Genomic DNA, 26898 nt, shown 5'->3' on the forward strand with positions numbered 1-26898 from the left:
CCTGTTTCTTAAGGGTGGCACGGTGGCTCAGTGGTTAGCACAGCACCAGGAACTGGGTTCAATTCCAGCCTCGGGCGACTGTGTGGAGTTTTCACGTTCTCCCTGTATCTGTGTGGGTGTGCTCCAGTTTCCTCCCACAGTCCAAAGATGTGCAGGTTAGGTAAATTGGCCATGCTAAGATGTCCATAATGTTCAGGAATGTGTAGGTTAGGTGCATTATTCAGAGGTAAATATAGGATAATAGAATAGGGGAATGGATCTGGGTGGGTTACTCTTCAGGGTGAGCTATGGAAGACTGAACATCATCAAACTTATTTTATTGTGACATGGTGACTCAGTGATTAGCACTGCTGCCTCAAAGCACCAGGGACTCAGGTTCAATTCCTGCCTTGGATAACTGTCTATGTGGAGTTTGCACATTCTCCCTCTGTCTGCGTGGGTTTCCTCCGGGTGCTCCGGTTTCCTCCCACAGTCCAAAAGATGTGCAGGTCAGGTGAATTGGCCATACTAAATTTCCCATAGTGTTAGGTGCATTAGTCAGGGGTAAATAGGGTAGGGGAATGGGTCTGGGTGGGCGACTGTTCAGGTGGTCGGTGTTGACTTGTTGGGCTGAAGGGCCTGTTTCCATACGGTAGGGAATCTAATCTAATCAAATCTAATCATAAGCGGGGATGGGGGGGTGGGGGGTGGGGGGGGGGCGGGGAGGGTTGGGGGGGGAGGAGATTGTTTCCACTGGCGGGGAAAATTAGAACTAGGGGGCAAAGCCTCAAAACAAGGGGGAACAAGATTCAGGACATGACTTGAGGGTAAACTTCTTCACCAAAAGAGTTGTGCATCTGTGGAATTCCCTGCCCAGTGAAGCAGTTAAGACTATCTTATTGAATGTTTTTTAGACAAAGACAGAGAGACTTTTGAACAGTAAAGGAATGAAGGGTTATGATAAGCTGGTGGGTGAGTGGGGCTGGGTCTACATAAAGATCAGCCATGACCTTATTGAATGGTGGTGTGGGCTCAACAGGCCAGATGGCCTATTCCTGCTCCTATTTAAATGACGTGAAAGGACTTGTTCTGTACTTTTCGAATTGGCATTTCCAGTGACTTCTGTTGCTATGTATCTTGCATACAGCTTTAAAATCTGAGCATTTTCCAGGGATGTGGATCAGGCTGCACACCTACACTGCATACCAGGCTTGCCTACACTGGTTATCATGTCAAAGGTGAACAAATTACAAATAGCCTGTAAGCTCTGTCAACTCCATTAATACAGCTTCGTACTATCATCCACATGGCAGTAAGGCTTCTTCTGTGTAACCGTTCAATTGGTCTAAGATGTCTTTTTGGAATGCTTTCATTGGGGTAGATGCTATCACAACCTCAATTATTCTGTTGGCCGACTCTGCTACCATGAAGTCACAATCACATCCCTTATCTCAGCATCTACTTATGATTTGGTCAATGGTCTCTATCAGCTCTTGCCAAGAGACAGGAATTCCAGATGGTGTGTTCTGAAGTTAAGCTCCTCACATAATTGATCTTCAAGTGTTAACCCTATTATTCTAGATTTTAAAGATGATCATCAGACAAAACTGATGTGCTCACTCTGTAGCGACCTTCATTTCCTCTTGTAATTTTAATTTTTAACAGCTTGTTTGTTTGGTTTGTAAATGTTAAGATGCAGAAAATGCTCCATAGAGTCATAGAAATGTACAGAATGGTAAATAGACCGTTCAGTCCAACTTGTCCACGCTGACCAGATATCCCAAACTAATCTAGTCCCACCTGCCAGCACCTGGCTCATATCCTTCTAAACCTTTCCCATTCCTAAACCATTCACTGACCATCCAGATGCCTTTTAAATGTTGCAATCATACTAGCCTCCACCACTTCCTCTGGCAGGTCATTCCATACACACACCCCTCTGCGTGAAAAAATTGCTCCTCAGATTTCTTTTATATCTGTCCCTTCTCACCCGAAACTTATGCCCTCTAGTTCTTGGCTCCCTCACCCCAGAGAAGAGACTTTGTCTATATACCCTATCCATGCCCCTCATGGTTTTATAATCCTCTATAAGGTCACCCCTCAGCCACCAACACTCCAGGAAAACAGCCCCAGCCTGTTCAGCCTCTCCTTATAGCTCAAATCCTCCAACCCTGGCAACATCCTTGTAAATCTTTTCTGAACCCTTTCAAGTTCAACAATATCCTTCTAACAGGAAGGAGACCAGAGGTGCATGCAATATTCCAAAAGTGGCCTAACCAATGTACAGCCACAACATGACCTCCCAAATCCTGTACTCAATACTCTGACCAATAAAGAAAATGCCTTCTTCACTATCCTATCTACCTGTGACTCCACTGTCAAGGAGCTATGAACCTGCACTCCAAGGTCTCTTTATTCAGCAACATTCCCCAGGACCTTACCATAAAGTGTGCAACTCCTGCGAAGATTTGCTTTCCCAAAATGCAGCACCTCACATTTATCTAAATTAAACTCCATCTGCCACTCTTTAGACCACTGGCCCATCTAATCAAGATCCCGTTGTAATTGGAGGTAACCTTCTTCACTGTGCAATGCACCTCCAATATTGGTGTTATTTACAAACTTACTAACTGTATCTCTTATGCTCGCATCCAAATCATTTATATAAATGACGAAACGTAGTGGACCCAGCACCATACCTTGTTGCATTCCATTGGTCACAGGCCTCAGTCTGAAAAACAACCCTCCACCACCACCCTCTGTCTTCTACCTTTGAGCCAGTTCTACATCCAAATGGCCAGTTCTCCCTGTATTCCATGTGATCTAACCTTGCTAACCTGTCTCCCATGGGGAACCTTGTTGAATGCCTTAGTGAAGTCCATATAGATCACATCTACCGCTATGCCCTCATCAATCCTCTTTGTTACTTCTTCAAAAAACTTAATCAAGTTTGTGAGACATGATTTCCCATGCACAAAGCCATGTTGACTATCCCAAATCAGTCCTTGCCTTTCCAAATATATGTACATCCTGTCCCTCAGGCTTCCCTCCAACAACCTGCCCACCACCGACATCAAGCTCACCGGTCTATAGTTCTCTGACTTGTCCTTACCACCTTTCTTAAACAGTGGCATCACGTTAGCCAACCTACAGTCTTCCAGCACCTTACCTGTGACTATCAATGATACAAGTATCTCAGCAAGGAGCCCAGCAATCTCTTCCCGGGCTTCCCACAGTGTTTTCGAGTACACCTGATCAGGTCCTGGGGATTTATCCACTTTTATGTATTTCAAGACATCCAGTACTACTTCTTCTGTAATATGGACATTTTTCAAAATGTCACCATCTATTTCCCTATATTCTATACCTTCCATGTCCTTTTCCACAGTAAATACAGAAAATTCAGATAGGAGACATATTGGCTTCCAAGGAGATGTTGGAAATTTTGTGCTGACTTTTCAGCTTTTTGCCAGATTTTTAATACTTTGAGAGCTTTTCACAGCTTTTCAGGTTTCTTTCAGCTCATTTGGAATTAACTTAACCGTAGAGTACCTAGAGTAGCCTCTGCATTAGTTGGCCATAGTCTATTGCTTGACAGCAATTGTTGTGATCTTTCTATTTTTTTCAAAGTTTCCGCTCATCAGCCTTGCTCACAAAACACTCTTTTGCTGGGAAGATAGCTGCAGACTTATTGGAGTGAAAGCAAACAGTAAAAATTCTTCTACACAGGTTTGTTCTGGCTGCTTTGAGCTGTTACTGAAAAGATTCATCATCTCAGTCCAGTCTGCAGTATTTAGCTTAAACAAGGATGAAATTTAGTGTTTGTGAGTATTGCCTCAGACCCATGATATCCTGCTAGTTAAGCTCTGTTCCCACTTAACCTTTGCAATGAGTAGACTTTTATATATTAAGCTCTGCCAGATTTGAACAATTTTACTGAGACACAATGCCTGTGGAGTGGTATGATCCCAGAGTGAAGGTACAGTGTCGAGTCAATGTGGAGTTGCACATGATGTGGTTCATTGATAGTTGCTTCATTTTCACACCAGCTCTTTGCTCGTCCTGTGTATGAAGAGTTGACTTTAATATTCTGCTCAGAAATCTTCAAAACTGTGCTCACAACATGTTACAGATATTGCATGTAAAGCCTAAAAATCTTCACGAACCACCGACTGCTGTCCTGCTGCATTTCCCTCTTAGACACAAAAATCACACTAAAGCAATGTTACCTCTTAGCTGTGCAGCCACTTGAATGGTGTGCGCATGATGATGGGTTCCCAATGGAATTGACCTCCCATCTCAGAAGTCGCTGACAGCCATGGATCATGGATCTCTGTGCAGCAGCAGGAGATATTAGAGGCAAAGTAGCACAGAAGTATTAGTGAAAGAATAATGTGGGTTCTTCGCCTGAAGGTAAGACCATATAATGATAATGTTCACTGGGAGCTAAGTAAAGTATATCTGACTCCCATTATTGCTGCTTCAGACTTTATAACAAGTTATGGGAGCAGTCTATCAAATCCAGTTGAGGTAGTAATGATTGGCAGCGGTTTAAATATACCCTTTTACAAGTGTATGTCATCATATCGCAATAGCTTGAGATTTCCAAACTTCCGTATTTTGACTTTTTTTGTATTAAATCCACAAGTGCTCAAACATATGAAAATACATCCATTTGGCCTCAATAGCATAACTCATGAACAATTTAAGCATTAGGGAATTATGCCAATGACAAAAGTTGTGATTCATTTTCTGTAAAACATATTTCCACAATACATTTTCTAATTATGGAATGGGTAATCAATGAGAAAGAAGTCTAAAGGTTTGGAAGTCATTTTATATTAATTTGTCACCATTTTTCAGCACAATTACATGTACATTTAATGAGGACATATGATACAGTGCTGCATTTTATCTATTTACAAGCTAAATGATGATTTCACGTGTGTATCATTGTAAATTTTGACCATTCTCTGATAATTGTTCGTGTTAAATCTTAACCACCATGTGTAAACTGTTGTTTTGGATTTCACAATTTCAGTATTTAATCCATTAAACTGTTTTACATTTGGATTACATTGTATTTGCTGATGCTTTCAGTGAATATACTCTGAAATAGTACATACAAAACAGTTAAGTGTTTGTAATCTGGAGACAGACAGAATTAATTTTCCAAATATAAATGTGTACTATTGATATTTGCTAATTGCAGGTAAATTTCAAGAGGCTAAATCATCTACGCAAGGCAGCATTGCAGTCAATTTGTTACTTTCATATTGATCATTTTCTTTTGCTTTGTATTAATTGTAACCCTAATGGAAGTACCCAACCCAATAATTTGTAGCCAAACAACCTGCACTTAGTTCCAGTGCACAGTACACAATCATATTCTTAAGTAAATATACCTTAATCCTATTATACACAGAAAATTGGGATGGATATAATTTAGTACAGAACAGGAATGTCAACATTATTTAGATTTTGCATATATCAATTTTCTACAAAACTGTATCTAATTAGGATAAGTATGAAGTATGTTGTAGAGCAATTATTTCAGAAAAAATGTGCTTTTTATATGTCGAATAAAAAGGGTGGCCTGAGGCTGCTTGAAAACAATTTGCAGTGAAATGTACCTTTCAAAAGGTCAGAATAAAGCTTTCGGCTGCGTAGCTGCACAGTAGCTTTACCTTATCCAGGTTACTATACATTCACAGAAATGGCTGTTCATAAAACTGAACAGAGAGACAGCTGGGTGTTCAAGTGGGCCTACATGTTGAAGTGTAGGCTGCACTACCTAAGTCAAGATTAAACTGAAATGTAGTAAACATTTGCTTATGTCAGGGATTTCCTAAGAACTTACTTATATCAGGTCTGAACAGAAATTGATTGTACTGCAAGTGGTTAGAAAGCCACTAAGCAGGTTGTAGTGTTGGCCAGCATTTGATACTGGAAGGTAAATCAACAAAAAAGCGAACTATGACTTTTTTTAAAAACAAGCTAGAAACTTATCTAAAGTCCAGCTGTCAGCACAGACTGACTTTGGTAAATGAATCAGGTAGTGAGCTTGTCAGACAGGTCAGGGTGACTTAGATGGAAAGGCAGGTGTGGATGCCAACAGCTTGGTGATAATTCAAACACCAGAGTCTTCCCAGCTAACTAACATCTGCCAGACTGCAGGCCAGGAAGCTGTCAGAAACTGTCAGAAACAAATACTCTTCACACAGAAATTTATCAGCTAGTGTCTTCTCATCTTTTTCATGTGACTGGCTGGATTCAGAAGACCGAGTCCTGAAGCTCTTGCTTTTAAGGATTAATAAAGATGTTTAGAAGCTGAACTGCTGTGAGATTTTTAATTATTCCCCATTGCACTGCCCCAGCATCTGCTGACATTTAGCCCTGACCTTCCAAATCCTCAGTAAATATTAATATATCAACTCAAACAGGCACTGTGTTTTATTGGTTCACGGAGCTCAGAGAGATTCATCACAACTGTGAAAAATAATGTGCAGAACTGAGGAAGAACAGCTCCTTTGATATCACCTTCTGTTGCACACATGTGCTGTGAGCATCAACAAAATGGAAATTCTGTAACTTTGCCACAGCTGTAGAGTGACACTTCAGATGCCTTTGCTTTCCTTTGTGCAGCCTGCTGGAATAATCCCAATACCGCAGTGGCACAAGATCAAAACCCTCCGATTTCATTATCTGACATACTGGAAATTTTCATAGAGGACAATCTCCCATCTGATGAGCTCCCATTTGTTTAATGCTGCCCCAGACAATCACACTACTAATAAGGTCCAAAAAAAATGTTCCGTGTATTCCCAATTACTTTCAGCACTGAAACATTTTACTGTGATATCGGCAATGTTACTTTCAATAAAGATAACAGACAATTGTAAGTACCTAATCCCTGTCTCCCTCCTCTCGACTCAGAATATCTCTTCCCTCAGCACATAAAGCAAATAAAGTTGAAGACATTTCATATTTTATTTCATAGTGTACAAAGTGAAAGAAAAACTGTGGCTAAAATTGTCATAAACCACTTTAGTAAAATATGTTTTTCTTTAGTTCAACACACTGTACTAAAAATACAGTATTAGGTAGATCTAGAGATCTTTAACTGCAATAATAAATAACACTGAGATTTCCATCTAATCATCCTGATTATAATGTAGGTACGTACTGGTCATTGAGTTCTTTCATTGCTACTGACTGGCAATTAATATTTCTTTATTCTTTAACTTATGAGTCATTCCCACTTATGATCTTTGAGACTTCACAGCAGGAGCTGATTAAAGATTTTACTGTTGAGTGAAACTCAGTGCCTATGATAGGTTTAACTGAGGATCATAAATAATCATGTCTTTTCCCTTCACATGCTACTAATGTAGACCAATATTAAACTTAGAAATTAACATTAGCATCAATTTTAACTACTTTCTAATGTTTCTTTCTCTCTTGGCCATGCACTGAATTGAACAACTTTCTGGCCAAAAATTAGCTTTGTATTGAATTTGAATAGTTTCGATTCTTTGTCCTTTTACTGCATTATGGAATGATTTCCAGCCAAAAAGCAACGCTTTGATTAATACCAGAAAAAGAAGATATATTGGCCTTTCCCTCATTCTCAAGTACTATCTGGCATTTAAAAATTCTGGATTCAGGACAGTGTCTTTTCTGATTTTCTAAGTAATTATTGTGCATTTAATTTTGACAAATGCTTTGCTGAATTGTTTCAGAAGTTTGGGCTTAATTTGTAAAATGCCACGCGGTTGTGAATTTTCACTAATAATGGAAAAAGAAATAAACTGCCAGTGTGAAAATGTGATCTTGGCTCACGTCACCCCTAAGTAGAAACTTTCAGCAATTACAGGAGCTAAGGTGAGAGTCTGAGATATAACGTGTCGTACTCCTTCACATGATTACCATAATTTTCAATAGGTGTTCTACTCTGTGCTTTTGTTGAAATCTTTAAACTTTAAATTTTGAAACATCATTTGCAGTGTATTGCACAATTGTGACATAATGTTACATTGTCAAGATAGAAAATTAGTTTTTCCTATTTCCTATTCTGTGTTTAGTTTTGAATCAATATAAATTCTGCACATGGTCATAGGAAATATCATAAAGTATTTGGAAATATATATGACATACTTTCGATAATTTCATGTGAATTTTACATTTTTATTTGTACTAATCTTCATTTGTTAATTGATGATTGAATTATGTTGATTTTAGTAGGTCAGTAACAGTACAAACTTTAAAGGAAATGTCTTTCCATTATTATTGTAATGATTCTTCAAATGTGGATTTAGTTTGGTGGAGAGAAGTGTGGATCCAAGACCAGTATTTTAAATTGAAATAAGTGCAATTATGCAGGAATGAAGACAGAGCTAATTAAATCAAAATGGCAGGTTAGGTTAACATCTAGCATTAGGCCAACACTGAAACTAATAAACCATTCCCTAATTCACTTTTCAAGGCAATGCCTTAAGTAATCATAGTCAACCTCTCTGGCTTAAAATTAAAACAACGCTCTGCAGTTAACTTTTAGTCATCACAAACTTTTGCATTCGCATGGCAATACCTCTACCAATTAGAATTCACTTACTAACCAATCAGTATTTTCCTCTCATAATGTATAAATGTTTCATAGAGTCATAGGGCCATATGGCGTGGAAACAAACTCTTCAATCCAACTAATGAAGAAGGCGTTTGTTATACTTTCCTTTATGAGTCAGAGCATTGAGTATAGGAGTTGGGAGGAGAAAGCGAGGACTGAAGATGCTGGAGATCAGAGTCAAAAAATGTGATGCTGAAAAAGCACAGATGATCAGGCAGCATCCGAGGAGCAGGAGAGTCAACATTTCAAGCATAAGCTCTTCATCAGGAGTTGGAACGTCATGTTGCGGCTATACAAGACATTGGTTAGGCCACCTTTGGAATACTGTGTACAATCGGTGTAGGAAGAATGTTGTGAAACGTGAAAGATTCAGAAAAAACTTTACAAGGATGTTGCCAGGGTTGGAGGGCTTGAGCTATAAGAAGAGGCTGAATAGGCTGGGGCTTTTCACTGGAGTGTCAGAGTCTGAGGGGTGACATTATAGAGCTTTATAAAATCATGAGGGGCATTGGTAGGGTAAATAGACAAGTTCTTTTCCCTGCGGTGGAGAGGTCCAGAACTAGACAGCGTAGGTTTAGGGTGAGGGGGGAGAAATTTAAAAGGGATCTATGGAGCAACATTTTCATGCAGAACGTGGGGCGTGTATGGAATGAGCTACCAGAGGAAGTCATGGAGGCTGGTACAATTACAGCATTTAAAAGGCATCTGAACAGGTATATGGATAGCAAGGATTTAAAGGGATATAGGCCAGGTGCTGATAAATGGGACTTGATTAGTTTAGGATATCTGGTCAGCATGGACAAAATGGACTGAAGGGTATGTTTCTGCGCTGTACATCTCCAGGACTTTATGACTTTAATCTATACCGACCAGGTTCCCAAATTAAACTAGTCCAACCTGTCTATGTTCAGCCCATATCATGCTGAGCCTTTCCTATTCATGTATTTATTCAAATGTCATTTAAAAGTTCCAACTGAATCTGCATCCACCACTTATTCTGGCAAGTCATTCCACACAATAACCATTCTCTATGTAAAGAAGTTACCCCTCATGTCCTTCTAAAATCCTTCTCCTCTTGTCTTAAAAATATGCCTCCTAGTTTGAACTCCCAACCTTAGGCAAAAGACCTTTGCTATTCACCTTATCTACAACCCTTATGATTTTATAAACCTCTATAAGCTCACCCCTCAACCTCTAAGGCTCCCGTGAAAAACATCCCAGCTTATCCAGTCCATTTTTATAACTCAAACTGTCCATTCCCAACAACATTCTGGTAGATGTTTTTTAAACACTCTCCAGCTTAATAATGTCTTTCTTATAAAGAAGCATTCATAACTTCAAACAGTACTCCAAAAGAGGCCTCATCAATGTCCTGTATGACCTCAATATGACATCCCAACTCCTATTCTTAAAAGGTCTGGGCAGGCATGCTAAATGTGTTCTTAACTACTCTGGCTACCTGTGATGTAAATTTCAAACAAATAGGTACCTGAATCCCTAAGTCTCTCTGTTCTTAAAAAAAAAACTACCCATGGCCCTAGCATTAATTTATAAGTCTGCTCTTGTTTATTTTATCAAAATGTAATACCTCGCATTTCTCGAAATCAAACTCCATCTGCCACTCCTAAGCCCATTGACCCAATTGATCAAAATCTCTTTGAAATTTAAGATAACCTTCTTCACTGTCCACCACCACCAATTTTGGTATCATCCACAAACTTTACTAAACATGCCTCTTATATTCTTATCCAAATCATTTATGTAAATGGCAAACAAAAGTGGACCCAGTACCGACCTCTGTGGAACACTGCTGGTCACAAGCCTCCAGTCCACAAAACAACCCTCTACCATCGTCCTCTGCCTCCTACCATAAAACTAATTTTGTATCCAATTGGTAAGTTCAAGCTGAATTCCATGTGAATAACTTTGCTAATTGGTGTACCATGCCGAACCTTGTCAAAGGTTTTACTAAAGTCCAAATAAACAATGTCTACCACTCTACCCTCATCAATCTTTATGGTTACTTCCTCAAAAAACTCAATCAAGTTTGTTATATATGATTTCCCTCACACAAAACTATGTTGACTATCCCTAATCATTCCTTGTCTCGCCAAATGATTTTAAATCCTTTCTTACAGAAGTACCTCCAACAACTTACACACCACTGAGGTCAGACTCACAAGTCTATAGCTCCCAAGCTTGATTTGTGCCTCGTAGATGGTTAACAGGCATTGGGAAGACAGAGGTGAGTTACTTATCACAGACTTCCTAAATTCTAACTTTCTCATGAATGAATCAATTTTTTAAAAAATCCATTCTAACAGCTATGTCATTTTGGACTTGACTAGCAATAGTGCTACAGAGCCAGTTATTTCATAGATATCAGGCCCCCACGCTGTGAGCACATTTTGTACCTTTACCATCTTCAGTGTTCCCGCCAAATGCTTTTTGGTTCGTAGTAGGTGGTAATCAGGTTTCCTTGCCCAATTATTTTCCTGAAGCCATGTGATATCATAAAGTCCAGAATAATAGTTCAGGATTCACAGGACAACTCCACCCTGAGTACTTAACTAAGTGCTGCTACTTCTTGTAGGTTTGTCCTGTTAATGGGACAGGATATACACAAGGACAGAGTTTGGGACATGATGGTGTCTAGGATATTATCTGTATTCTTGGCTTTTTTTGAGAAGGGTATAATAGACAAACACTATGTGTTTCTCCATTAGATGTGTAAAAGTTTGTCAGGTTGGGGTTCCAGCTTCTGAGTATGACCTGACTGTAAAGGCAGCCTCCTGCACTCTTCAGAACTTGAGGTTGGTCCGAAGTGGATGATATTATCTCTGGATCCAAGGTAAGACTTACTAATGGGACACTAACACACACGTGAGCTGGAGGCTGCTCCTCTATGTAAGACATGGTTCCTCAGACCTTCGGAGAAAGTGCTGTCACAAACAATCAAAGAATGTGGAAGATCCAAAGAATTCAAAGCTCCCTTTTCGATTTTCGTGAAATGTTTTCCTCAGACAACAATTCATAGTGATCTTTGAGTTTTGATTATTTCAGTCAAAGAGATTTTTGTTCCATCTTCAAAGCATTTCTTTATTTTGTAAGTTTGTCAAGAACAATACCTGTTTCTGCACAGGGTAAAAGTTTTCCGAAAGCTTTCTTTTATAGTTGCAATTTTGCAAGTTTACTTTCCTCTAATGGCCTTATAACAACAACTTCTTTTACTGAAGTAGTTTTGTTTATTTAAATTGTGTTTCCTTATCATTTATCTGATTTTCTGGTAATCAGAATGCAAAATTTGCAGATCTTTGTTTTATTTTGTTTCATTGTCAAGTAGCTGCTGTGGACATTTGATTTCCGTAAGAGACTGTTCCTTTTCCATCTCTGATGCTCAGTTCCCCTCTCTTTCCCTTTTGGAATTGAGGACTTAATGCTTATCAGGCTTGATAGTATATTGTAACTGCTAATAGTTGTGCAGTGAATTTGATTTTTTTTCTTTCAGTTGGTTAGATTACTTAATCTCAATATGTTCCATCTTAAAATTTTGCTTGGCTTTATGTTTTTCTGAGGTGCTCCTATGCTCTAGGAGCTCTGTTGCCTGGACCTCTGCTTCTTCACCAAAAGAAAACTGGAGGACTTGTGTCATTTGGTAATGAGATTCAGTTGCAGGCTTCATCAACACTTGTGCAGATTAATAATCTCTGGATACTCAATATTGGTCTGACACAATTTGGATTCAAATTTCTCCCTGGATAGCTTTTCACCAGTGGCTTACATTTGTTGCACGTGCTCTTACTGAGCTGTTTGTGAGATGTGAAGCTTTTCTCTGAGTTTATCAAGTTCATCTTGATGGCCATTGCACTTTGTTGTAAGTTTGTGTCACATACAGTTGCTTTCTGCTAATAGAGGGGAAGTACTCTGCACCCTGCCTGAAGCTTCAATGCTCACAAATCTGTGTTTAAGCTCTAAGGCCTCTTAAGTAGGTTATTAAAGATTCCTTTCTTGAACTCCCTGACCTAAGATATTTCAGATATTGTGGCCACCATGATGTCTGTAGAAAGTTCTGAAACATCACTTGTATTCAATTATGAGTGACCCACTCTAAGCTCTTGTTCAGCTGCTAGGCATTTACAATTTGTCTGTCCATTGCACCTAGCCTGTATCGCTGGCAGGTCATTTATCTTCAGTTGGGCTCCCTACAACTTGCCAAGGTTCTGTCCATCTCTAATGGATGTTGCACTGCAAATGATAGCAGCTGTGACTTTACAATTTTGGTCTCCTTCTCCTTCCCATTGTGATTTGGCATCCCTCACCATGCAGAATTTCCACACTTATCTGCAGTTTCAGCTGCAGTGTTATTCGTCACTGGTGTGTTTAGTTGGATAAGAAAACAAAGTCTACTTTGTTAACTTCTCCATCAAAAAGAAGATTCTCTGCAAAATAGAGAACAAAGACTTCATGATCATTAACGTTGGAGTCTGAGCATATAGAAAGATAGAGAAAGGATCTTTCTTTCATTCAGTTTTTTATTTCCCTGCCCTAAATTCCCAGAGTCAGTAAAGAGGCAACCACATCGCTGTGGGTCTGGAGTCACATGTATGCCAGACCAGGTAAGGGTGGAAGTTTCCTTCCCTAAAGGGCATTATTGAACCAGATTTTTTTCTTATCTGACAATCAATAATGATTTGTAGTCAGCATTTGACATTTAATTCGAGATTTTTACTGAATTCAAATGCCACTATTTGCCATGAAGGATTCAAACAAGTCCCAGAACATTACCTGGGTGTCTGGATTAGAAATCTAGACAAGAATGTTACTAGGTCATCACCTCTTCTGAACTTCTCACAGCTCAGCAATATCAGCTGCAGTTTTACTTTCTTCCATTCTTTTCTGGAAGAGCAAACCGAGGTTTAGTATACCCAGTTGTGGCTGGTCATCCTCACATAAAATGCAATTTCCACCCAGTGCTCCTAATCTGTCTTTTGAAAGAAATCAACTATCTGCAAGATCCTAGGCATGGCATTCTGTACACAAGATTCATTTTGGTTTTCTTTCTGCAATTGCTAAATAAAGAAGATCCAAACGTCACACAAACATCTCTACTTAATAAAGATAAGTGATGATGAGAAGTGATGTATGGATTATCAGTGATCTCTTTTCCTTTGTGGCAAAAAGGAAACCCTAGCCCTGAAGCTCAGTGACAGATAATTGAAGAAGCCTACACTTCAGGCCCTGTGCAAAATCTGGAAGAACTGACACTGCAGATCCTGGATAATCTCCTAGCCCTTAACCATGATGCTAGCAAACAATATTCCTTTTCTGGGTAATTGGCCTCAGTTGGAGGGAGGGGGGTGCGTGGTGTATGGAGAAGCTGAAACAGACCACCAGAATCCATTGGGCTGAAAAGGCAACATGGCAAAGCTGCAGCAGGATGTTTTTCTTTAAATGCTCATTCGCAGGATGTTAGTATCACTGGCTAAGCCAATATTTATTGCTCGTCCCTAATTGCCCAGAAGGATCAACCACACAGCTGTGGGTCTGGAGTCACATGTACACAAGATAAGGTATGCATGGCAGTTTCCTTACCTGAAGGACATCTGTGAACCAACTGAGTTTTCACAACAACGGTTGTCATTATACTCGTTTTATTTTCATCAAATCTTTCTGTAATCCAATTTCCATCAGCTACCGTGGTAGGATTCAAATCCAGGTCTTCAGAACATTAGCCTAGGTTTCTGAATAGCTAGCCCAGTGACACTGCCACTATATCACCAACTCCTCTGAGCTCCATGGGCAAAGCAGAGAGCAATCAGGGCCATGTAAAAAAACAAAATGTTTGCAGTGTCAATCCAAACCACTTGAAGAACAAGAAGTGCTACGTGACTACAGCGTACAGACATACATAAACGGGCATGCAGAACGTACAGGAAGAAGTAACATGCAGCTCGTGCCATTAAAAGGCCCATTGGCACAAGCTAAGCTTCATCAGAATTACAATATTATCATGAGGATGGACAAAATTTCAGAACAATTTGAACATCATAAAAACAGACTATCATAGTTGCGAAGTCTGCATGGATTTGAGGATTCTGTGGAAGGGGATTTCTGGTACCAACAAGTATGAAATGCAGAAGAGGAGGATTTCAATTTCAGCTCTCCAATTACCCACAATGCTAACAATGTTTTCTTCACTTTCAGATGGGACTCCTTGTGGATGTTCAGTTTCATTAGGTTGCATTCCTGGCTGCTGCCTGACTCCATGAACTGCTGTCACCATGTCGTCAGATCAGGCAAGTGAACATTAAAAAATGTTAGTAAACATATCAGTGTCCATGAAGGAGGGTGGGAGAGAACATGTCTGAAAGCATACACACTTGGGCCCAGTTCTATCATTGTCATGACAGCATTAATGGGTGGCACAGCAGTTAGCACTGCTGCCTCACAGCACTAGGGACCTGGGTTCGATTCCAACCTCAGGTGACTGTCTGTGTGGAGTTTGCACATTCTCCCATTGTCTGTGTGGGTTTCCTCCCACAATCCAAAGATGTGCAGGTCAGGTGAATTGGGCATGCTAAATTGCCCATAGAGTTAGGTGTATCAGGCAGGGGCAAATATGGGGAATGGTCTGGATGGGTTACTCTTCGGAGGGTCAGTGTGGCCTAGTTAGGCCGAAGAGCCTGTTTCCACACTGTAGGGACTCCAATCTTAATGACTCGGTCCCTAAAGATTATTTGATCCCATCATACAATGCATTACTTTTAACCTTAACCTCCCTGTTTCAGTCTGAATTTCAATCATGCACACTTGTTGGATCCCTAAAACATCACACCAATTACATATTTTGAGGAAGAAAGAAATGCTGTTGACTGCTATAATGAAAGAACAGACTTTACTGAAAAGTTCAAAAATGGGTTAAGATAACTAAAGGTCAAGAACAAAATGAAAAATTCAGGGTAAGCTTTCACATAACCCAGTTCTGGCAAGGTGTGGTTTTAGTGGAAATGACTAAATACTAACAATCTTAAACATGTATTTTTTTTTTGACACAAACCTCCCTTCAATTTAAAGTAATTGGAAGGTTAATAGAAGGCTATGCAAGCAGGGCCTGATTTCACAACCTATGGTTTGAGTTTGTTTCTAGAATTTTATTGCTGTGTGGGAGTTGAAGGATGTCACTCGCATAAATGAATGTAATTTCATTTCAACATGAACATTTTCTCCACTTAAACGTTTGCTTTAGGTCAGAGGTACAGAGCACTGCTCAAAGTGGGATAGTATTTCTAATTTGTTTAATGTTGCATTGTTACAAATATCTTATTTATACATAGCTAGTATGAGAAAGTAAGGTACTTTGAAGCAAAATAGAAACACACAGTTACGTTTGTTAATAGTCCTTAATATTTTACAACAAGCGCATTAATGATTAGTTATTCTTTCTGTATTTTCCATACAAACATGGGGTCTTGATTGATCATCTTCCCATGAAACAAAACTTTTTGTTTTGTAGATAGGTGTCCTTCCTACTGCTAATATTCACCATTTATCCAGGCAGGGATCTGCACTGATACGTACTAGGCAGAAGAGGGTACTGCCGATGCTGGAGATTAGAGTCAAGATCAGAGTGGTGCTGGTAAAGCACAGCAGGTCAGGCAGCATCCGAGGGACAGGATTTCTGATGAAGGGCTTTTACCCAAAACGTCAATTTTTCTGCTCCTCGGATGCTGCCTGACCTGCTGTGCTTTTCCAGCACCACTCTAATCTTGACTGATACGTACTGGCCTGCCTGCATCAGTGACTAAGTGTTTTCACAGCCAACAAATCTTTGAGACTTGAACCCAGAGACCTCTGGTTCAAGACATCACCACTAGCTATTAGGCCATTCCAGTTTCTTTATAAAGTTTCTTAAATAACAGTTGGCATCTGATCTAACTGTCTGACCCAGCAGTAACTGCACAGCTAACTACCTCTGCTGTTTGCTTTCAAGTATGTGTGGACATCGGAGTTCATCTAAGAAAAATTAAAAAGACAGCAAAATTCACAGCAGACCTTGAAGAAACCTGTGTGGGGAACTCACAGCAGGAGAGCAGCTAAGTTGTTCGTTTTTAATTTTAACCTTATTGTATTTTTTGTAACTCTACAATAGTGACTAGAGTGGGGCATTTTTGATTGTATGTTTTTATTGAGATCTATCTCTTGATTAAGCTTTAGAAATTTTTAAAAAGCCATAGATACTAATTTATCTTGGAGCACTGTTTTTACAGCAGGAAGGCTGTACTATTTTCTGGGTCTGTATATTGTTAAGATGGCCTTTATTAGAGTGATGTGTTCTTCCTGCCTAACGTGGGACATTAGGGAGACTTTCAATGCTACTGAAGATTACGTCTTCAGAAAGTGTGTTTGTTTGTGGATCCTAATGGATCAGTTGAAGTGGCAGCTAGGGGCAATGAGAATTTACAGGAGCTGGGTTGTAATGGATGACAGTTGCAGGAAGGAGATAAACTGAAGATACAGCCAGGTGGATGGGTTACCTCCAGGAAAGGTAGGAGAGGGAGACAGGTGGTGCAGGAATCTCCTGTGGCTATCTCCATCTCAAACAAATATGCTATTTTGAAAAATGTAGGGGGTGATGGACTCTGAGAGGAATATAAAACTGACAGCCAGGTTTCTAGTACCAAGACTGGCTCTAATATAATTAGGGATATGCCAGGTACCAAGTGATTGATTGTGACGGGTGACTTTCTAGTCAGAGGCAGAGACAGACATTTCTGCTGTCGGCAGTGAGACATTAGAATAGTGTGCTGTCACTCTGGTGCCAGGGTCAAGGATGTCTTGGAGAGAATGCAGAATATTCTCAAAAAGGAGAGGGACCAGCAGGAGATTGTTGAAGACATTGGAACTAACGACATAGAATAAGAAAAGAATGAGATTCTGAGGAGAAAATATAGAAAGTTAGGCAGGAATTTAAATAGGAGGTCCTCGAGGGTAGTAATATCTGGATTACTCCTGGTGCCACAAGTTAGTGCAGATAGGAATAGGAAGATAGACAGATGAATACATGGCTGAGGAGCTGGTGCAGGGGAGAAGGATTCACTTTTTTGGATTAATGGTATCTCTTCTGGGGTAGAAGTGACCTGTGTAAGAAAGACGGATTGCACCTGAAGGAGACTAATACACTGGCAGGGTGATTTGCTAGAGCTGCTCAGGAGGACAGTGTGTGTGTGTGTGTGTGTGTGTGTGTGTGTGTGTGTGGTGGGGGGGCGGGGGGACCCAGGGAGATAGTGAGGAAAGAAATCCATCTGAGACTGGTACAGTTCAGAATAGATGCGAGTCAAACAGCCAGGAAAGGCAGAGTTAGTTAGGGTTGATAAATTAAAGTGCTTTTATTTCAATGCAAGAGGTCCAACAGGGAAGGCAGATGTACTCGGGATGGTTGGGAACATGGGACTAGGATATCATAGCAATTACAGAAATGTGGCTGAGGGATGGACAGGACTGGCAGCTCAATGTTCCAGGATACAAATGCTACAGGAAGGATAGAAAGGAGGGCAAGAGAGGAGGGGGAGTGGCACTTTTGATATAGGATGGCATAATGGCTGTACTTCAGGAGGATATTTCTGAGAAACCATCCAGGGAAGTTATTTGGGAGGAACTGAGAAATAAGAAAGGGGTGATCACCTTATTGGGATTGTACTATTGACCCACAAATAATCACCGTGAGATGAAGAAACAAATTTAAAAGCAGATCTCAATTATCTGTAAGAATAATAGGGTGGTTGACAAAGGCGATTTTAACTTTCCAGGCATAGACTGGGACTCCCAGAATGTTAAGGGCTCAATGGAGATGAATTTGTTAAGATTAGATTAGATTACTTACAGTGTGGAAACAGGCCCTTCGGCCCAACAAGTCCACACCGCCCCGCCGAAGCGTAACCCACCCATACCCCTACATCTATATCTACCCCTTACCTAACACTACGGGCAATTTAGCATGGCCAATTCACCTGACCTGCACATCTTTGGAGTGTGGGAGGAAACCGGAGCACCCGGAGGAAACCCACGCAGACACGGGGAGAACGTGCAAACTCCACACAGTCAGTCGCCTGAGGCGGGAATTGAACCCGGGTCTCTGGCGCTGTGAGGCAGCAGTGCTAACCACTGTGCCACCGTGCCGCCCACGGTGTACAAGAAAATTTTAAGTGTGTACAAGAAAATTTTATCATTCAGTATGTGGATGTACCTACTAGAGAAGGTGCAAAATGTAATCTACTCCCGGGAAATAAGGCAGGGTAGGGGACTGAGGTGTCAGCGGGGGAAGCACTTTGAGTCCAGTGGCCATAATTCTATTTATTTTAAAATAGTGATGGGAAAGGATACACCAGATCTTAAAGGTGAAGGTCTAAATTGGAGGAAGGCCACTTTTGATAGCATTAGGCAACAACTTTCAAAAGTTGACTGGGGGCAGATGTTCACAGATAAAGGGACAGCTGGAAAAAATGAAATGAGAGTCCAGAGACAGTGTGCTCCTGTTAAGTAGAAGGGCATGGGTTGGTCTAGGGGATGCTGGTTGACTAGGGAAATTGAGGTTTTGGTTAAGAAAAAGAAGAAAGCATACGTCAGATATAGACAGGAGAGATCACGTGAGTCTCTGAAAAAGTACAAAGGCAGCAGGAGTTAAGATGGAAATCAATAGGGCAAAAAGGGAACATGAGATAGCTTTGGCAAATAGGGTTAATGAGAATCCAAACAGATTCTATAAATACATTAAGGAAAAAAGGGTAAACCCAAAGGCCACCTATGTGTGGAACCACAGGACATGGGGGAGGTCTTAAATGAGTATTTTGCATCCGGGTTTACTGTGGAAAAGGACATGGAAGATGAAGAATGTGGGGAAATAAATAGTGACATCTTGAAAAATGTCCATATTACAGAGGCGGAGATGTTGGATATCTTAAAATGCATAAAAGTGAATAAATCCCTGTGATCTTTTCCTGTGATTTCGGAAGGGGTATTGAGTATAAGAGCTGCAGGTCTTGTTAAGATTGTGCAAGACTTTGGGTCAGCTACGTTTAGAATACTGTGTACAGTTCTGGTCACCACATTACCAAAAAGGATGTGGATGTTTTGGAGAGGGTGCAGAGAAGGTTTACGAGGATGTTGCCTGGTATGGAAGGTGCTAGATATGAAGAGATGTTGAGTAAGTTAGGATTGTTTTCATTAGAAAAAAGGACATTGACGGAGGACCTGATTGAGGTCTACAAAATCATGAAGGGTATAGACAGGGTGGATAGAGATAAACTTTTTCCCAGGGTGATGGATCCAATAACAAGAGGTCACACGTTCAAGGTGAGAGAAGAAAAGTTTAAGGGGCATACACGCGGAAAGTACTTTACACAGAGAGTGGTAGGTGCCTAGAACGCATTGCCAGCAGATGTAGTAGAGGCAGGCATGGTAGATTCATTTAAGATGCATCTGGATAGATGCATGAGTAGGTGGGAAGCAGTGGGATACAGATCTTTAGGAATTGGGTGATAGGTTTAGACAGTGGATTTGGATCGGCTCAGGCTTGGAAGGCCAAAGGACCTGTTCCTGGGCTGTACATTTTCTTTGTTCTTTGTTCTTTGATCTGATCAGGTGTACCCAAGAACTCTGTGGGAAGCTAGGAAAGTGATTTATGGGCCGCTTGCTGAGACATTTGTATCATAATAGCTACAGGTAAGGTGCTGGAAGACTGGAGATTAGCTGTTGTGGTGATACTATTTAAGAAAGATGGTAGGGAAAAGCCAGGGAACTATAGATCAGCAAGCCTGACATCGGTGGTGGGCAAGTTGTTGAAAGGAATCCTGAGGGACAGGATGTACATGTACTTGAAAAGGCAAGGACTGATTAGGGATAGTCAACATGGCTTTGTGCATGGGAAATCATGTCCCATGAACTTGATTGTATTTTTTGAAGAAGTAACAAAGAGGATTGATGAGGGCAGAGCGGTAGACTTGATCTATCTGGACTACGTTAAGGCGTTCGACAAGGTTCCCCATGGGAAACCAGTTCACAAGGTTAGATCTCATGGAATACAGGGTGAACTAGCCATTTGGAAACAGAATTGACTCAAAGGTAGAAGACAGAGGGTGGTGGTGGACGGTTGGAGGGTTTTTCAGACTGGAGGCCTGTGACCTGTGATGTGCCACAAGGATCAGTGCTGGGTCCACTACTTTTCATAATTTATATAAATGATTTGAATGTGAACATAGGAGGCATAGTTAGTAAGTTTGCAGATGAAGCCAAAACTGGAGGTGTAGTGGACAGCGAAGATGGTTATCTCAGAGTACAATGGGATCTTGATCAGATGGGCCAATGGGCCAAGGAGTGGCAGATGGAATTTAATTTAAATAAGCATTTTGGAGAGGCAAATCAGGGTGCAACTTAAGATCATGGGGTCTAAACAAAGAGATCTTAGAGCGCAAGTCCATCGTTCCCTGAAAGTGGAGTCACAGGTGGATAGCATAATGAAGAAGACGTTTGGTATGCTTGCCTGCTTTTATTAGTCACTGTATTGTATACAGATGTTGGGAGGTCATTTTGCAGCTGTACAGGACATTGGTTAAGCCACTTTTGGAATACTGCGTGCAGTTCCAGTCTCCCTGCTATAGGGTAGATGGTTGTGAAGCATGAAAGGGATTTAAAAGGATGTTGTCAGGATTGAAGGGTTTGATCAATAGGGAGAGGCTGGGGCATTTTCCCTGCAGTGTCAGAGGCTGAGGTGTGACCTTATTAAATCATGTGGGGGCATGGTTAGGCTGAATAGCCAAGGTCTTTTCCCCGTGGTGAGGGAGTCCAAACTAGAGAGCAAAGGTTTAAGATGAAAGGAAAAAGATCTAAAAGGGAGCTAAGGGGGCAACTTTTTCACTCAGCGGGTGGTGTGTGTATGGAATGAACTGCCAGAGGAAGTGGTGGAGGCTGGTATAATTACAACATTTAAAAGTCATCTGGGTGGATTTATGCACAAGAAAGCTTTAGAGGGATATGGACGAATTGGTTGTAAATGGGACTAGATTTATTTAGGATATCTGGTCGGCTCGAACGATTTGGACCAAAGGGTCTGTTTCTGTGCTGTACGTCTCTACAGGACTATAGGCTTTTGATGGCTAACGTGGTAATATAGGATGGCAAATGGAGGTCTCCACAGCCTTATCACTTTACATGTCTATGATTGTTTTTTATGAGATATCTACCCTTTATGTATTTCAAATCTTGATCAGTGACCGCAGCACAATAGATATTTAATCCAATATCATGATGTCAGCTCAACTTTTCTGGTTGCTCTTGTTTCAAAACGAAAGCCGGAAATCTTAAATAAAAACAAGTGTTGTTGATAGCAAGTCTCCCAGCACCTGTGGAGACAGAAATTGAGGTAAGATTTCATCCTGACTTCTTCATCAGGACTTCCGGGCTTTCGTTCAAAACACCGATTTTCCAGCTCCTCGGATGCTGCCTGACCTGCAGTGCTTTTCCAGCACCACTCTGATCTTGACTCTAATCTCCAGCATCTGCAGTACCCACTGCCCAGAAAGATTTCAGGTTGATGCAGGGCTGAGTCAAGTGAGAAAAGTCATCATTTTTGGGCAAGTGAGGAGGGTTAAGGTGAGAAAAAAAACAAAATTAATAAGATCACCCGCCTACTCTGGTGTGCTGGAGGAGAAAGTGAGGACTGCAGAGGCTGGAGATCAGAGCTGAAAATGTGTTGCTGGAAAAGCACAGCAGGTCAGGCAGCATCCAAGGAACAGGAGAATCGACATTTCGGGCTTCTTCAGGAAGAGGGGCTTATGCCCGAAACGTCAATTCTCCTGTTCCTTGGATGCTGCCTGACCTGCTGTGCTTTTCCAGTAACACATTTCAGCTCTGATCTCCAGCAACTGCAGTCCTCACTTTCTCCTTGAAGATTTTAACCTACTGCAAATCCTCTTACAAGGATGCCTTCCTTGAAGAAGCTCTCTTCCACCCTCTACAAGGATTTCAGTGAGTCCCTCTCTCACTGCACACCCCAGGTCATCTCCTCTACTCTGGTGTGCTACCAGCCAACATTCATCCGCGATATTTTTTCCACTGCAGAGTGAAGCAGAAAAAATAATTGGAGGACACATTTGCTGCAGACATTTTTCATTTTCATCATTCAGTTGAGAACCATGTGGAGACAGAAGTCTTCACAAATCGTCACTCAGAGAGTTTGATTCTGGCTGTATCTGTTATTTTAGGTGCCCCATTATCTCCCGACCTTCATATTCCTTTCTGCATTGCACTCCCTGTCAACTAAAAGGAGTTTGAGCCTCGGATGTTCCCACCTGACCCAGCTTTTAACAATTCATCTCCTCAGTTTACAACCTAAGCCTACTACTTAGTAATGCCCAACATGGACATGTACTAATCATTCCATTAAAGCCAAGGCTATGGTGTCTGTCATTGAATCCCCATCCTGAAGTATCCTGAGCCCTACCCTGTTCTATCATCTCCTACCCTATGTGTTGATTTGGACCCCTGCTAGTGATTGTCCCTTCTGCATCCCAGCATACTACCACTATTGCCCACACTTGATATCCCCAAATTTAGTGAACAGATCCCAGGACTTTCTTTCGCCCACTACCTAGACTGAACCTTCATCGTACCAAGTAGCTGGCTGACTATAGCCAACCACCTGGACTGAGATCGGATGCTGACCTTGACTTACAGTGGTGGTGCCCATTGACTGACCATAGTCCTCATGACTGAACTAAGAACTACTTCCTTTAGCATCACAGATGTGGAGATTTGATCAATGCAGAGATGACATTTCGGGTCTAGTAATGCTTGCTCAGAATTTAGTTAATTCCACTTTCCCTCGATAAATGCTGCTGAGTTTCTCCAGCAATTTGTTTCAGATTTCCAGCATCTGCAATTCTTTGAGGGTTTTTTCCAGGTTCCTATCTACCCACTAAAGCCTTATGCAGAAAATTGGACTTTTTGATCTTAAGAATCGCTTTTTGTTTTCATTTTCACTCTATATCGCCGACTGACTTACTATTATCCATATCATTCAGAGCCTGTGAAATTTCAGCACTTAATATTTGCCAGTCAAGCAAAGGAAATTAGAGAATAAAGAGAGTAAAAATCTAATCAAAGTAATATGAATCAAAATGGGTGAAGCAGATATGGACTAAAATTGTTGAACTCAAAGTTAAATCTAGAAGGCAGTTGTGGTATGTTTTCAGATAAATGTGGTATTTTGTGCTATTTGTCACAACTCCTAGTATGTGGGACAGAGTAAAGGTTGTTTGATGTAAATCCATCTTTGACTTTGCCACATTTTGGGCCTATCTTATAATTGCAGTATAGGGTACATCCTTGTACAGTATCTATAGAAGATAACAAGAAATTTTATTGCATGATAACAATTGGACATAACTGGTCAGGCATAATTATTAAGACTTTACGGAACTAGTTCAGATGCATTTGCTCCCTCCGAAAGCTAGAGTAAAACTTCTTACCTTGCCGTACAGAGTGTGTGGCATCAGTGAAATTATGTGCAGCCAATGTAACATGAACATTAATCCCTTCAGAAGCATTATCTTATACAACAGTCGTGAGATTCTCAGTCAAAAAATGAAGTGTTATTCCTCAAGGCCTATTATACATACTAAAGCATGCCAAGAACAGAAAGACTAGAGTGAAAACAATTTGGAGAATTTAAATTACAGATGGACTGTCAGCTCAGAACCGTGCTTGCAGAGCTGTTCAACAAAATAGCTGCATTATCTGTATCTAGTCTTCTCAATAGTTGCTGGTGTCATTGTGCTGGAGGTGGCAGAAATAGTGACGGTCAGTCCTTTTTGTTTGAGCCATTGAACTGCTAACTAATTACATTAGCTCTTATTTTATGTTGGTAAACTTTTCTCTCAGTCCATCCTAAACATTGTTTGTATCTGGCTCCTTTTCAAGGTCTCTAATTAATTGGGTGTGTCTGCAGCACATTGTGCCATCGTTTCTCTATGTTTATAATGATGTATGATCTTGATGAATGGTGAAAAAAGACAAACATTATTCCGATTGATTTGTCAGATTCTGTAAAGTTAAATCTCCCACCTTTTTGTTTCAAACTAATTGGATATGAAAATGAGGTAGAGACAAATGACCCACTCTCTTTTTTGGGGGGAAACATGGACAATTTAGAATTAAACAACTCATTTTTTTTATTCCTGCTTCCACCTTAACTTCCCTAGCTGAATACACAGGTTGTGTACAAAAATTGGTTCCAAAAATAAAGACTTCCCAGAGATTACTCCTCTGACCAAAAGATTTCCAGATCTATGATTAAATGTTATACTCTCTCAGATACACGTTACTGTATCTTCATTGAACATTGATATGAAAACCACAAACATCTGAACTTGTATTAGTGTTGCTGTGCCTTATTTAAAAGAACGTCCTTGAACATGTCTGGCACATCAGTTTACCAGCTGGCTCACTGGTTATATCACACAGCATCTGGACTGCCAGTGAGCAGTGATGTACCCTTTTATGATGAGATTGAGTGAATTAGGCTTCAAGTGAAGGGGAAAACCTGAAAAGTACAGTAAAATTTATTTATATGTGAATATATTGTGGGTTTCTGAAAATCATCATATAACACCATAAGAAATGTTTTAAATCCACCGTCATTCAGGTAGGATATTGCTCAACCCTTAACTAAGTGTAATCTTTTATCATGGGATATCATTGTACATTTAATGCTTTTTATTCACTTTTGAGATATGGATATTGCAGGCAGCCCATCCCAAGATAGAGATATAGAGTTATACAACAAAGAAACAAATGCAACTGGTTTGAGCCAACCACATATCCAAAACTGATCTAGTCCATTTGCCAGCATTTATTCAATAACCCTCCAAGACCTTCCTATTTATGCACCAAATACATGCCTTTTAAACTTTCTGTACATTTTTTTCTCCATTTTATAATTTATTCCTGAATCTACAATGCTGTACTTTTTGTTTCCTTCTCTATTTTTCCAAGAAAAAGCTGTACTAGGGACCTTTGTACCTAAGATGGTGCCATAAGCAGCGACTTGTACACTTTTCACTGTACTCATTTGAGTACGTGACAATAAAGCTTATTCATTCATTCAACATGTTGCAATTGGATCCGCCACTACCACCTTCTCTGGCAGCTCATTCCATACACGCATCACCCTCTGCATGAAAAGTTACCACTCAGGTCCCTTTAATATCTTTCTCCTTTCACCTTAAACCAATGCCCTCTAGTTTTGGACTCTTCTGCCCTGGGAACAAGAATACCCTTGGCTATTCATCCTTTAAATGGCCCTCATGATTTTTTAAACATCCATAAGAACAGCCCTCAGCCTCTGACAGGGCAGGGAAAAAAGACCCACCCTACTCAGCCTCTCCCTATAGCTCAAACCTCCAACTCACGCAATCTCCTTGTAAATCCTTTCAAGTTTAACAACATATTTCTTGTTGCAGGGAAACCAGAGTGAATACAATATTCTAAAAGTGGCCTCATCAACATCCTGTACAGCCATAACTTGACACCCCAACTCCTATCCTTAATGCACTGACCAATGAAGGCAATGTGCCAAATGTCTTCTTCATCCTGTCTGCCTGCAATTCAACTTTCATAGAACTGTGCACCAGCACCTGTAGGTGTCTTTGTTCAGCAACACTCCCCAGGGCCCTACCAGTTACTGTATAAGTCCTGCCCTGGTTTGCCTTACCAAAATGCAACATTTCTCATATATCTAAATTAAACTCTATCTGCCACTCCTCAGTCCATTGGCCCATCTAATCCAGATCCCGTTGTACCCTGAGATAACATACGTCAGTGTCCACCATATCACCAGTATTTGCTGTTGAGAACATGGTGATGAGCTGCATTCTTGAATTGCTACATTTGGATTCAAGTAAAGCCTTTTACAAGGTTCTGCATGGTAGACTAATAGTAAAGTTAGGTTGCATGGGATTCAGGGTGAGCTTGCCAATTGGATACATAAGGCAGGAGACAGAGAGTAGTGGTCGAGGGTTGCTTTTTGAACTGGAGACCTGTCACCAGTGGGGTACCATAGAGATCAGTTCTGGGTCTTCTTTTGTTTGTAACTTATAAAATTATTTTGGATGAGAATATAGAAAGTGTGGTTAGTAAGTTTGTAGACGACATCAAAATTGGTGGCACAGTAGATAGTAAAGCAAGTTTTCTAAGATTACAAAGGGATCTTGATCAAATGAGTCAATGGGCTGAAAAATGGT

The 26898-nt window shown here is 40.6% G+C and overlaps 1 long non-coding RNA gene across 2 annotated transcripts in view; it reads right to left on the reverse strand.

The window, feature by feature from the left end:
* Positions 1-4802: 4802 nt before the first annotated feature.
* The window catches only part of LOC140480376 (uncharacterized), a 42779-nt gene continuing 20683 nt past the window's right edge, over positions 4803-26898 (reverse strand). The window contains exons 3-4 of one of the 2 annotated variants that reach the window (XR_011961282.1): positions 14198-14391; positions 4803-13044 (exon numbers count right to left, since the gene is read on the reverse strand). This is a non-coding gene — a long non-coding RNA (uncharacterized lncRNA). Of the gene's footprint in view, positions 13045-14197; positions 14397-26898 lie in introns of both variants that reach the window. The other variant, XR_011961281.1, reaches the window with a different exon arrangement.

The sequence above is a fragment of the Chiloscyllium punctatum genome, chromosome 8, assembly GCF_047496795.1.
Source record: "Chiloscyllium punctatum isolate Juve2018m chromosome 8, sChiPun1.3, whole genome shotgun sequence".
NCBI classification, from domain to species: Eukaryota; Metazoa; Chordata; class Chondrichthyes; order Orectolobiformes; family Hemiscylliidae; genus Chiloscyllium; species Chiloscyllium punctatum.